This window comes from Varroa destructor, unplaced genomic scaffold, assembly GCF_002443255.2.
Source record: "Varroa destructor unplaced genomic scaffold, Vdes_3.0 BEIS01000001.1, whole genome shotgun sequence".
Lineage (NCBI taxonomy): Eukaryota > Metazoa > Arthropoda > Arachnida > Mesostigmata > Varroidae > Varroa > Varroa destructor.
Window position 1 is genome coordinate 69,497,672 of NW_019211454.1, and position 11,501 is coordinate 69,509,172.

The 11,501-nt window shown below is 38.8% G+C and overlaps 2 long non-coding RNA genes across 2 annotated transcripts; one reads left to right on the forward strand and one right to left on the reverse strand.

Annotated features, from left to right (window-relative positions):
* Positions 1-3,959: 3,959 nt before the first annotated feature.
* On the reverse strand, positions 3,960-8,434 carry LOC147759030 (uncharacterized). The gene is made up of 4 exons (XR_015330099.1): positions 7,034-8,434; positions 6,494-6,596; positions 4,842-5,482; positions 3,960-4,090 (listed from the first exon to the last, which is right to left on the reverse strand). It is a non-coding gene; the product is annotated as an uncharacterized LOC147759030 (long non-coding RNA).
* Positions 8,435-9,483: 1,049 nt separating this feature from the next.
* Positions 9,484-10,793, forward strand: LOC147759031 (uncharacterized). Its single transcript, XR_015330104.1, has 2 exons — positions 9,484-10,164; positions 10,663-10,793. It is a non-coding gene; the product is annotated as an uncharacterized LOC147759031 (long non-coding RNA).
* The last annotated feature ends 708 nt before the right edge of the window (positions 10,794-11,501 follow it).

Consider the following 11,501-nt stretch of genomic DNA (forward strand, 5'->3'; position numbering starts at 1 on the left):
TATATATACATACATATATATATATATATTATATATGTCGAGTCCTATATATTAGCGTTGATTATAGTAGGTAATGTATTTTTATCATTAAAAGCATTAGGCGACCAGGAAGGTTACATTGAAGACATTCGATGGATGAGGCAGAAAAAGCAGGATGGAGGAATGAAGATACCGAAGAAGAGAAATACTGATTAAGTGAACAGAGATGACATGCCTACAAAAACAAGCGACAACAACAACTCGCATTGATCATCCTGGATATTTATTGTGCTAATGTTCAGAACGGAACCGCGGTGAAAAATATTAACTTACCAGCAAAAAATTAATTGTAATTAAGTAAATTTAATAAATGTATATTCAAGCACGAGAACTGCATTTGTTTTCAGTGGCATTGTCTACGTGATCATAGCTTGACAGCCTTCTGTTTTCATGGGACCAGTATCGGTTGTGGAATACCATAGTAGAATACCGTATGCGGGCGTGCGTATGTATGTATATACTGCAACAGTACGGACTATCGCCCACTTCTATTAGTTCGGCTTCATCAGCTTCATCTTGCTGAGTCCGTAGTTCGCGGTTTACATAATTGAGGTGATCTCTTTATAAGCGGTTATATCGCCGCTCCTACTGAGAATATATGCAACGTATTTTGCTATGATGATCCATTAGGGTTGATTTCATTTGGCTAGTCTATCACACCTTTGAGAAATCGTACGGCAGATTAAGCCTGATCCTAAGCCTGACTTAGAACCCTAAACACAGAGGGAACACGTGCACACCTAGTGCGTATGTAAATGTAGAAACTGCTACTGGCATTCTTCCTCCTCTTGTAACGACGTTACAGGTTTCAAGAGGAGTGACACTGCGGTAGTTGAAATATTTCTAATATTTCAATTTTAAAGCAGCGTTGACTGTGGACGTGCTGGGCATTGAGTTACTCCTTAACTCAATGCCCAGCACGTTTTTCCTAGCGAATTTTCTCGTCTCAGTTTATTCCCGTGCCTTCCATAAAGCACATCATTTGGAAACGCTTGTTTTTTTCAATCGGGTTTAATTGTTTGTAGTGAAAGCAAACACAGAACCCAGTCAAAAAGATTAATTATGCTTTGATAGAGTTTTGTTGAGCTCAAATTGACGGTTATTCTATTCGAAGTAGCGCGCTTTCAAGTGCGTATGCCTGAAGTCTACTCAACAGAGTATACTTCAGGCACTGTTCGAATCTAGGACGCATGTAAATACTTCAAAGGCCTTTAGAGCGAAAACTGCGATCGGACGTATATTTTACAACGATAAATTCATTATAGTGTTCCAAATCAATAGGTCATTACTCGTTCTTTAAGCATAATTAAGCACTGCTTGATTTTGTTTAAAATTAACGGTACTAAACTAATTGGCTTAGAGTAAACGCACAACACAGCTATAATGCCAATGTTCCAAGTAGAGAACTATCGATACCCAGGGATATCGGAGGCTATCTTACATTAGGTCGGTCATATAATTGACAGAACTGTCAAAGGACATAAAGCTTGCTTGCATCCTCTCATATCCATTAGCTAAAGCCGGTATCAAAACGATAACGCGTATAATTCTATATGAAACTTTAAAGAAATTCCAACCCACACATTGGAGAAAGAATAACCCGAACTGAAGTTCCAGAAAATACAACTTTTAGCAGGGATGGCAGGAGCAGGGACTACATGGTAATGACAAAAAACAGCATATACCATTCTGTCACGAGTTATATATAAAATCTTACCTTTGGCCAACAGAGTCCATAAAGCCTTAAAGCTCTGTTTTCATATCAAATCTATTCTATGCAGTAATACGTTCTTGTTTACCAGGTTCCGACCTCTGTTCGCCTCCTTAGTAGTCTTCAACAGTCTATTCTTGAAACGTTTCGCATACTGCGCTTGTGCTTAGGGCCTCCTTGCCTACTCCTCGATAAATTTCGGCAGCATTATGGCCTTAGAGGAACAAAAACATGATCGCTACCTGCCTTTTCAAAGCTAACTTGCTGTCTATGTGAATGGTTCGGTCTTCAACCAGCTGTGTGCCATAGCATAGGTTATTCAAGTACTATACTATTGTATATTTGGTGCGTTTCGCTCGAATCACCTTCACAAAACTGGTACGAGGCAAGCAAGTGTTATGGCCTACAATTCCGGATCTGCTCCTAGCTTTACATTGTCGATAAAGGTTACTCTTGGCGACACGACGTCGTATAACGTAGTGCTATGTAACAATAGACAATCAACAGACTTTGTAACAGTCGCTTGCAACATTATGTATGATCAGAGCTTTCTTAGGGATGCCATGGATGGCTATAACATGAGGTCATTTGGATGCGTTCTTGGACCCGGGAACTTTCACTCATTGGATTTGGCAGAAATGATTATACGTTCCATCGATGAAGTGCTCGGGACTCCGTCTAAGCGATTGCTAGAACAGACGCTTAACAGTTGCAAACGTCTTCGTTGGAGGGCTGATGCACCATACGCATCGTTACGACGTGCTACGTGTGATCGTGGAAAGCAGTCAGTGAAAGAAATTATCGGCGTAGAGACTGGCGGACTTCGTAGACGTTTTCCTATAAACCCTACCGTACAGCTCAGCATGGCAAATGACGCGATACTTTAGGGTTCTGATGGTTGCGCATTAAATTATCATACGGCTTTGCATAGTACCTTAATGACTAAAGCTGTCATCCGTTTTGCTGTCCTGATTTCGGACCTGACAACACTATCTAAGGTGTCTACCTGGCTGACAGTTTGCAAGGAAAGGAACCAAACGATCTACCGACAACTGAACTATGACGGCGACGGTCACATTTATCGTACCAATCAGCGAAAACCTTCCCTGCCATTCATGCGAATATGGTGTGCCGGGGTTTTCATATTCGACATCCAACTTTATTTTGTCCATGAAGCAATAATAGCAATAGTATGTAAGATTGTAGCATTCGTTTGAAATCACAGCACATTCAGGCTATCGTCAAGAACTCACAGCCAAACTGGGCCTCATTTTGTGAGCCCTTCATAGCGTACTCTCGAAATGGTCTTGGCGTTCAGTCAGCTCGTACTAAGTATCCAGCTCGTGCTTCCACTCGTGCACGATATCTGCCACATCGTTGGCGGTTGGACTTCGCTGAAGTAGCTGGTCTTCGCAGAAGCGAGACACGATCTCACATCTTTGACTTCCTGTATACCAAATTGTTCATCTAGTACTGTCATCGCGTTATTTACAAATAAACTTTAAAAGATGCGAACCAGCTGTGTTCTCGTGCATAGAATTGCAGATAATTCTGACTCGCCGTAGAAAAAGCCATAAAATTAGTTCAGTGCGAAAGATGTCCTTTGAATCAGTACAATGGCAATAGCTTCACAACGCGAGGTAACAGCTCAGCTTCATTGCCTTGTGGTAGGACACATTAAGGTGAATTATTTACGACCTATAGCACAAGGCCTTTATACGATATCATACCTATGAAATCGATGAGTTAATAAATAGATTTTTATCGAACAATATTTATTCTAATTAGCTTACCTAACAGTATATATATATATTCGTTCCTAAAAATTAGACTTGAAAATTCCAAAGTAAACACACGAGAACTATGCCTTAGTATTAGAAAAAAAAAAAAAAAAAAAAACTGTTGCCTAAGGAGGTAACGTAATAGTCGCAAAGTCGCCAGGAATGGACCCATATCTGTGGCTGGAAAAACGACAAGTACTTTTTATTATGATGATAATTTAATCTAGGTATGATTATATTATATGTTCCAAATAATATTTAAAAAAACTCACTACACATTTACAAATTAATTATTTACCAGTTCTTTGCCGTATTTGATAATGGACTACGGAACTTGTTTGCCCTATTAAAATATTTAGTATTAAGACTGTAATTCTGGTCAATGGGCGACAAACCAAATCAATATGAGAACATTTTTTAATAGTATTGTGTTAATCAAGTTAGTACCCCCCCATGAATTAGCGCGTGCCCGTGATAACACAGTGGCTAACTTATTTTGTTGCTAAAGTTGACACGCGGCGGTCTGGATTCGAATTTTGGCGGACGTCAGACCAGCGAACTGAAACGGCAGTACCACGTAAAACTTGAAATTAGTAAACAATTAAGTTTTCCGCGGAAAGCCTCCACAAACAAATATACTTTGATTGCGTGTATGTCTTCAGTTGATTCTTATCATAAACCCTAGCTCAGTTTAATAGAGTCACTTAGTAACAGCTAGATTAACATGTTTTCTATTTAACTTAATTAATTTAAGTGACGACTCCATCGTTTAGGACATACGATCCAATGCGATCAAAATAAGCTATCATTGCAAAAAATTGCTTAAAGACGTATAATTTTCGTAGTTAGAAAAATTCAAGCTGGTAAAACAACTCAAGTCCCAGCAACCAACGACATAACTACCGAATATCATTACGACAAACTTAAACCCATACTTCAGACCCACAAGTTGATTCATATTTAGGTTTAAGTTGAAACACATGCGAATGAACTACGTGAGAGACTTTTTGTTTTTGACTTTGTTATCGATGCGAACCAGATTTAGCTCAGCTCGGGTGCATCAATGTCATACATCATCATGTCCAAATTATGAGTGATAATACATACAGCTTGCCCACTGCGACGACCAGCTAGTCGACTCACAATAAGGAATTTCTGTAGCGTATTTCTAGATAAAACCTCTGTTTTCTTTTTCTAAAAGGGGACTCAATGGCAAGTCCGAAATAATATCTCGTTTATGTCTGCTGCTCGCCACTCTCAAATTCCCAGTCCCATAATGTGAGAATCGTGAAGGATGGTTAAATACATACCGTGTTCAGCTGGTTTGGGCTCGCTCGCTAGCTAGCACCTATATAACAAAATCTGACGATGACTATTATTGTGATATCAGGGACGCCTTTTGTACACCATTCTGAACACCTTAAAGTGGACCAAATTTGTCTCTAGACGCTGTTGTTTCTGACGGCCGGCAGCTAGCATCAAACGTAGTATGCTTGTTTACGTTCAGCTCCTGGCCTGCACTACGTCACGAGCCCTTAAGTCCAGGTACAGGTGCACAGCGGATTATTATGTTCATCGATTTAGTAGTTCCAACATTAAACTGTAACAATGACCTGACAAACTGTTGTCTTTATTCTTCCAATAAATGATTCGATAAAGCCGAATATTCAGTGCTTTATGTGGATTTAACAGAATTAGGGTTCGCAACTGCGAATAGAAACACTTCTAGTCCGCATCTTACCGAGCGATTCTGAACTACAGAGTAATTAAACATTTGCTATACCCGTAGAAAGCGGACCACTGAGTTGATTGAATCGCCTGAATAGAAGGAGGCCCAGAATCCAGCAAGATGGCAGGCTGCGATATCCCCACGAAAAGATCTGCTTGTCTCACGCATTATGGAGGGGCATCCCGGTAAGCATGCTTTCTATTGACTTAGCAGGCTTCTTGTCTGTAAGGCAGAATGGATCCGTATTACGAAAAATGAATTCGATATGTTTTATATTAAGTTGTTTACTGTTTTAATAACCCTGGTATAGAAAGTGTTCTAGTGTTCACCCAAGACTGAACACCATTATGTGTAGTTACAAACACGAGAATCAATATGACAACAGGGGTACCGAGAACTATGCCGCTCCTTACCTACGATTCTAAGCAAAGTTTCACGTTATCTGACTTTTTTTTTTTTTTTTAGGTTATTTGTCGTCCTTGGTTATTCCAAAATGTCTGCAGATATCTTTATAAAACAGACAACGTAAACTAACTGTGGAGGTGAAACCGGTAAAGATTGGGTATTATTTACATATAGAATCGATTCTATAATGTATAAGAGAGAATTTCGAACTATCGGCAAATTTGTATAATATTCCACTGTTGCATTTATCACTTACACTTATCACCACTTCTAACTTTGACGCGGCCATGCTGTAGTAGACAATAGCTGGCCAATGCTCTAGAGTCGACGAGTTATCCAATCAAACGTGCTTCATGTTGTTTCTACGTCTTCTTAAAACATTGTGCTTTTAGTTTATCTAGACCACATAACAATTGAGTCCTACAAGGTCAATCGTTCTCTCGTTTCAGTAAATTAACATCCATCAATTTTTTTTTTTAACAAACAGTTGTTTGTATTGCGTTATTTTAATAGGCACAAATCGGTTGAGAAACTAAATCGTATGAGCGGGTCCCCTTACAACTATAGACGTAACATTTATTCCAGCCGATATATATCAGTTACCGAACCCCAAGCATCAACGTATGATGTTTCGCCGCCACTTATCTCACTCCATTCTCTCTAGGGCCATTCGCTCACCCATTTATTCGGTAGCTGTTATAAAAACAAGAATATTTAACAATAGCCTAGACTGAAACGATCATCTCTGTTACTATACAAATAGTGAATACTTAAGCATCCCATACGTGTTCTTCCTCCTAAATTGTGTCAAATGTATAGGATACTTGCCTATTGGGACTCATTAGGAAACCTCAAGGATAATGTGGCCTATTGATCGTCAATAAGCAGACTTGGAGAATGAAGATCTCGACGAGAATGAGAGGTGCTTGTTCTGAAGTGCAAAAACTTTGATAAGCATTCATCGATTGATTTTTTCCTATGCTAAATCGAAAAAAAAAAAAATGCCTATTAGTATTTATCCCTTTAGTCTATTCAATGTATTGAAAGCTCAAAGATATGCTACTTCTGTGCATCGAGTAAAATTGAGAATGCTATAGCTTCAATAATCTGCTAGCGTTCCATTTAGCGTTAGATTTTTATCGTATTGAATCCGAGACGTTCCGTTGTATACAAACCATATTCCATGAAATATATATAAATCGATAGACGTTTGGTAAATTGCGACGGCAAAATTAAACGTCCAGCAGAACTGAGCCTGAGCTGTGTGACATCGTAGTTGAAAAAAAAAACAAGTCTATATAGAAAAAGAAGAACAAAATTTGTAAATACACTCATTTGAATTTTTTCGCAAGTTTACCTGGAACTTACATTTGAGTACTGAAGCTTTATCTCCCACAGATAAACCCGATGCACTCCAGTGGGAGCAATTGCACTTGTTCTAATAGGGCTGTCGTGTCTATTACTGCTTTTTTCAGTTCTCCTAGTAAGCCTTTGAAGGTACACACCAACGGTTATGTAAGTCAAGTTGTTACTGATCGCGAATTTCAGATTGTGAATAGCTTTATGCACAGTGGCCTGAATTGAAGCCCTGTCTACCTGGTCCATTGAAGCCAAGCCTGAGTATTCCCGTAGGCTACCTGCGCTCTGCCGAAAGGCCACACGCTTTCCGGGATCAACTGAACATTACCGTTTACTCGCTCAGGCGTTGGCTAATCAAGCAGACGTTGATTTGATCGCAGTAGTAGTTTACGGCGCTATTCACTAGCATACACGGTTACGAACGATAACATTTTCAGATCGGTAGCTTTACTCATAGGATCGATTTACTATCTTATCATTTATATGTTCACACATCTATATAACACGTCGTTAGATGATTAGAGATGGCCACTCTGTGCCGTGTTCGTCTTGCTATTTCGTAACTAACATTCTACCCCGCTATTAGATTTCTTATATACAGTTCAAAATAGAGAATATTATCGTAGCACTGGGAAAAAGCTAGCGATAACAGAAGCCCTCCTGAAACGGCCCGGAATTGAGGAAGTGGATCTCGTCATCAGACACTTTGCTGCTAAGTTTTTATTTATCAAAATTATGCGAGGATAACTTTACAATACAATTTTCAACTGGCAATGTTCCTTTTTTACAAAAAAAAAAAGGAAAAAAAAACAACTATATAATATAACAGTGTTTTTCAGGGCATAGGCTCCTGTTTGTGAAGATGCAGCGGAACATTGGAAAGCGGAATTTGTAGCCCAGAAAGAAAGTAGCGTTGGTCAAGCTCAGTATTCAAGGGCGCTGCATTAGGATCATAGAGTATAGAAATCTCTTACCCACTGAAATCTCCTATATATTTTCCTATATATTCACTATTATTCATCATTTCAATAATTCTTCGAAATACAGCTAAAAGAACGGAGGAAAGAAACAATTTAACTCCCAGCGATATATAAAATTAAAATTAAAAAAAATAAAAACACAAAACTTACACATAATACATAAAATAGAAATTCTTTTAGAAAAACACTAGTAATTACAGAAAATATATATATTAACGCTGGGTGTCAAAATGGCGAAGCTTTCGCTGCCAGTGGAAATCGTAAGCTTTGGTCGTGCTATTTGTTTTTTAATAATCACAAAGCTGCTCCCGTCAACCATAATGTCACGATGTGCTACTTGACATGGGTCGGATGCCCATAAAAGTACACATATGGAGCCCACGTCTCAGGTGTCCCTCAAGGTTACCATATTTAAAATGCGATATCTACAACTGAGTAGGTCAAATATATTTGTTACGCGACCTGTATGCATGACTTTAGAAGCTAGAAAAAGATCGCTGCTAAAATTTTTAAATTTTAATATAAATAATATAAAAATATATTAAACAATATAAGAGTATATTAAATAAAAATAATACAAATAATATAAAAAAATAAAATTAAAAAAAATCAGCTCGGAAATCATTAAACTGACTTGTAAGATCTGTTTCGTACAATCAGGTAATAGCAAAAACACTGCTCTTCGAATATCAACAATATTTGGGGGAAGGTAAATTCGGTGGTCGGATTATTTTTGAACAGTAATTTCAAAAAATGTTCCCGAGTGTCGTTGGGCGCTGCTAGAGATTTAGCCGACAGCTACGACATGCTGAAAATGGTAGAAAAAAAAACTACAAATTTATAAACTGAGCATATATGTATATATAGTAAATTAACGGAAAGGGACGTGAACGGTTTTTTAAGAAAAATAGAAACCAAGTGTTTGATGACCTTAATATTCGACAGCTGATTATACGCAATTCAATATTAATTGTAACAGCTCGAAACTTGTGTATGTATAACTTCCGTTAAAATAATTCATTTCAACATGTTGATTGGGTAAAGGAATCTAGAATGACCTATTTGTTTAAGTCCCACAGAATACACTTAAAAAAAACCTTCACTTAGGTGACGGTTTTATATAATATATATATATATATATAAAAGAATAAGAGTGTGGATATTGAAATTTTGACATACTGACAGTTACTCAGAAGCTCGCCTATTTAATGCTGCAGCATTTGCTATGATAATGAGCCTTTGTTCATATGATCGGTGTTGTTAAAGGGACGTTGTTGAGCACGATCGTTCGCTCTCTTTTGTTCGACTACCGCTCGTAAAGTACCGTAGGTAATAACAACAGCAGCACATCTCACGTCGCCCGTTATCTTAGCAATGACTGGTTAAATAATGCGCCGTGCTTGGTGCACTCAGAATGGTATTGTTTGTTACGGGTTAGCGGAAGTGCAGGCTTGGAGGTCTCACTCGACCCCACTGAAGTCTGACTGCTCTGCCGCGACCAACGCACCTCTCTGCAGTTCCTGTGTATGGATACGCCTTCTCTAAAAACAACGATATTGTGTTCCCATTATGCTCGATGCGTGTCTGGTAGCGCATGTTATGCTTTCCGGCATGTCGTCTTGGGCCAATCGTAATAACCCTGCATTGAATCTACCGTTGCCGTGGGGAGGAAATCAGCGAAAGATGCTGATTTCGTTTCTCTTCGAACGTGTCGTTCGAAGTGTGAGTTACGCATTCATTCATCTACTTCACACTACCTGAATCACTTGTTAGTCTTCCTGTAGCGAAGGCAAAAAGGTTCTGGCAAGCTAGTCTCCTTTGGACGATAGCGTTCATGCCACCTTACCGTGAAGCTTTTCCGCATCCTTCGTGCACCGATCTTGAGATCGAGCGAAACGCACGCCGCTTCTTGCAAATATCAGTGCGCACCGGCGACCATTCCAGTTCTGCCGCTAACCGCTCGTAGTTCTCAGCCCATCGCTTAGGCTTTCACTCGTAGAACACCATCGTGAGGAACGCACCCAATTAATCAACTTCTTTGCGAATTTGGCAGGTACCGACGGTTGACACCAATATGAACGGACTAGGTTAACTTTGTCGTTGGTCGACAGGAACAAATGCTTCACAGCCGCTCACTTTGGTTTTATATAGTCTTAAAATGTAAGATTTGATCCATGTGAAGATAGTATATTTTTTATATCTGATCTATCGCAATGTTAGGGTTGACTTTTACATGTGCTGGTTCTTATTAAAAAGGTCACATAATCATTGCTATTTTTTTTTTAATAAAGATATCCGATAATTTACGTCCAACCCAGGTTACATTTTCTTAGACCGCTGATCTTTATTATACGAACTCCGTCGAAACATATTCATAGGTTGAAGTTTTTCCGTCATAACAGTTTATTGTTGTTTTCAGCAAATGCCATTTACTGTAGTCGGGTTATAACTGTAGAAAAAGTAGGTCTGTTATCTTAACTATACAACAGAGAAAAAAAATGCAATTTACAATTAGTATGTTATTTGCAAAATACCGATTTCGTCACAAAAGGCGAGCCACGCTTTTTGATACTTCTCACAAGCGTGCTCCCTTTTTAGAAAGGTCAACTAGTAGGTATTGAAGAGCACTGTTACATTTACCCCTTTTGCTGCTTTCAGGTCATACGATCCATTCGGTACTTGTGAAGAGGGTGTATACATCAGGCATACAATATGGTGTGTTTACTACTTAAATATGACAATAATAACTAAATAAATAAAAATGGCGTCAGGACTGCGGAAGGTATCAATGATGGACGTAGTTATTGGTGTAACCGCTCATGCAATACGTTCGTTATTGGGATCCGAAGCAGTTACTCATTGTCGTGTCTGATCTGCTACACATCTGATCAGTCTGAATTACTTTACCGCAATTTTCTCTGCTTGATTTCAGTATTTAGGCAATAACCGAGAATAAAATTCTACAGTAATATCGAGTCGATATACGAGTAACGTTCCTTCAAACTGACAAAGCAAAATGGTCTTAGAAAAGTTTCACTTGATTGTCTTAGTATACACATCATGATGCACACAAGGGCACACTCTCATTTATCACTTATGTCGTATAGTCAACTTAAGAATTTCTGAAAGTTTAGAAAGTAACTTATTGAAAAGGCACTTGATTGGAAGGGAACACCAACCTACAACATACTTAGAAACTTATCGCATCGATACTGATTTTAAACAGACAGTTTGTTAACAAAAGTATTTTACATACGAGTCATTCAAACACAGTAGAAGTTAACAGAATGGTGAAATGGAGGCATTTGTTGTGAAAATAAATTGATGGCCTCGAATGAAAAACAGAGGTGCCGTGCGTAGCTATGTACGGTGAATAAGACCGGGCGGTGCCGGCTGAGCTGGGTCGTTCGTTCGCGGCCGATATGGGCAACCCGAACGAAAACGACCATTTTATCTATAAGGAAAGAACGGAGGACGATTTACGACTCGCCAATTCG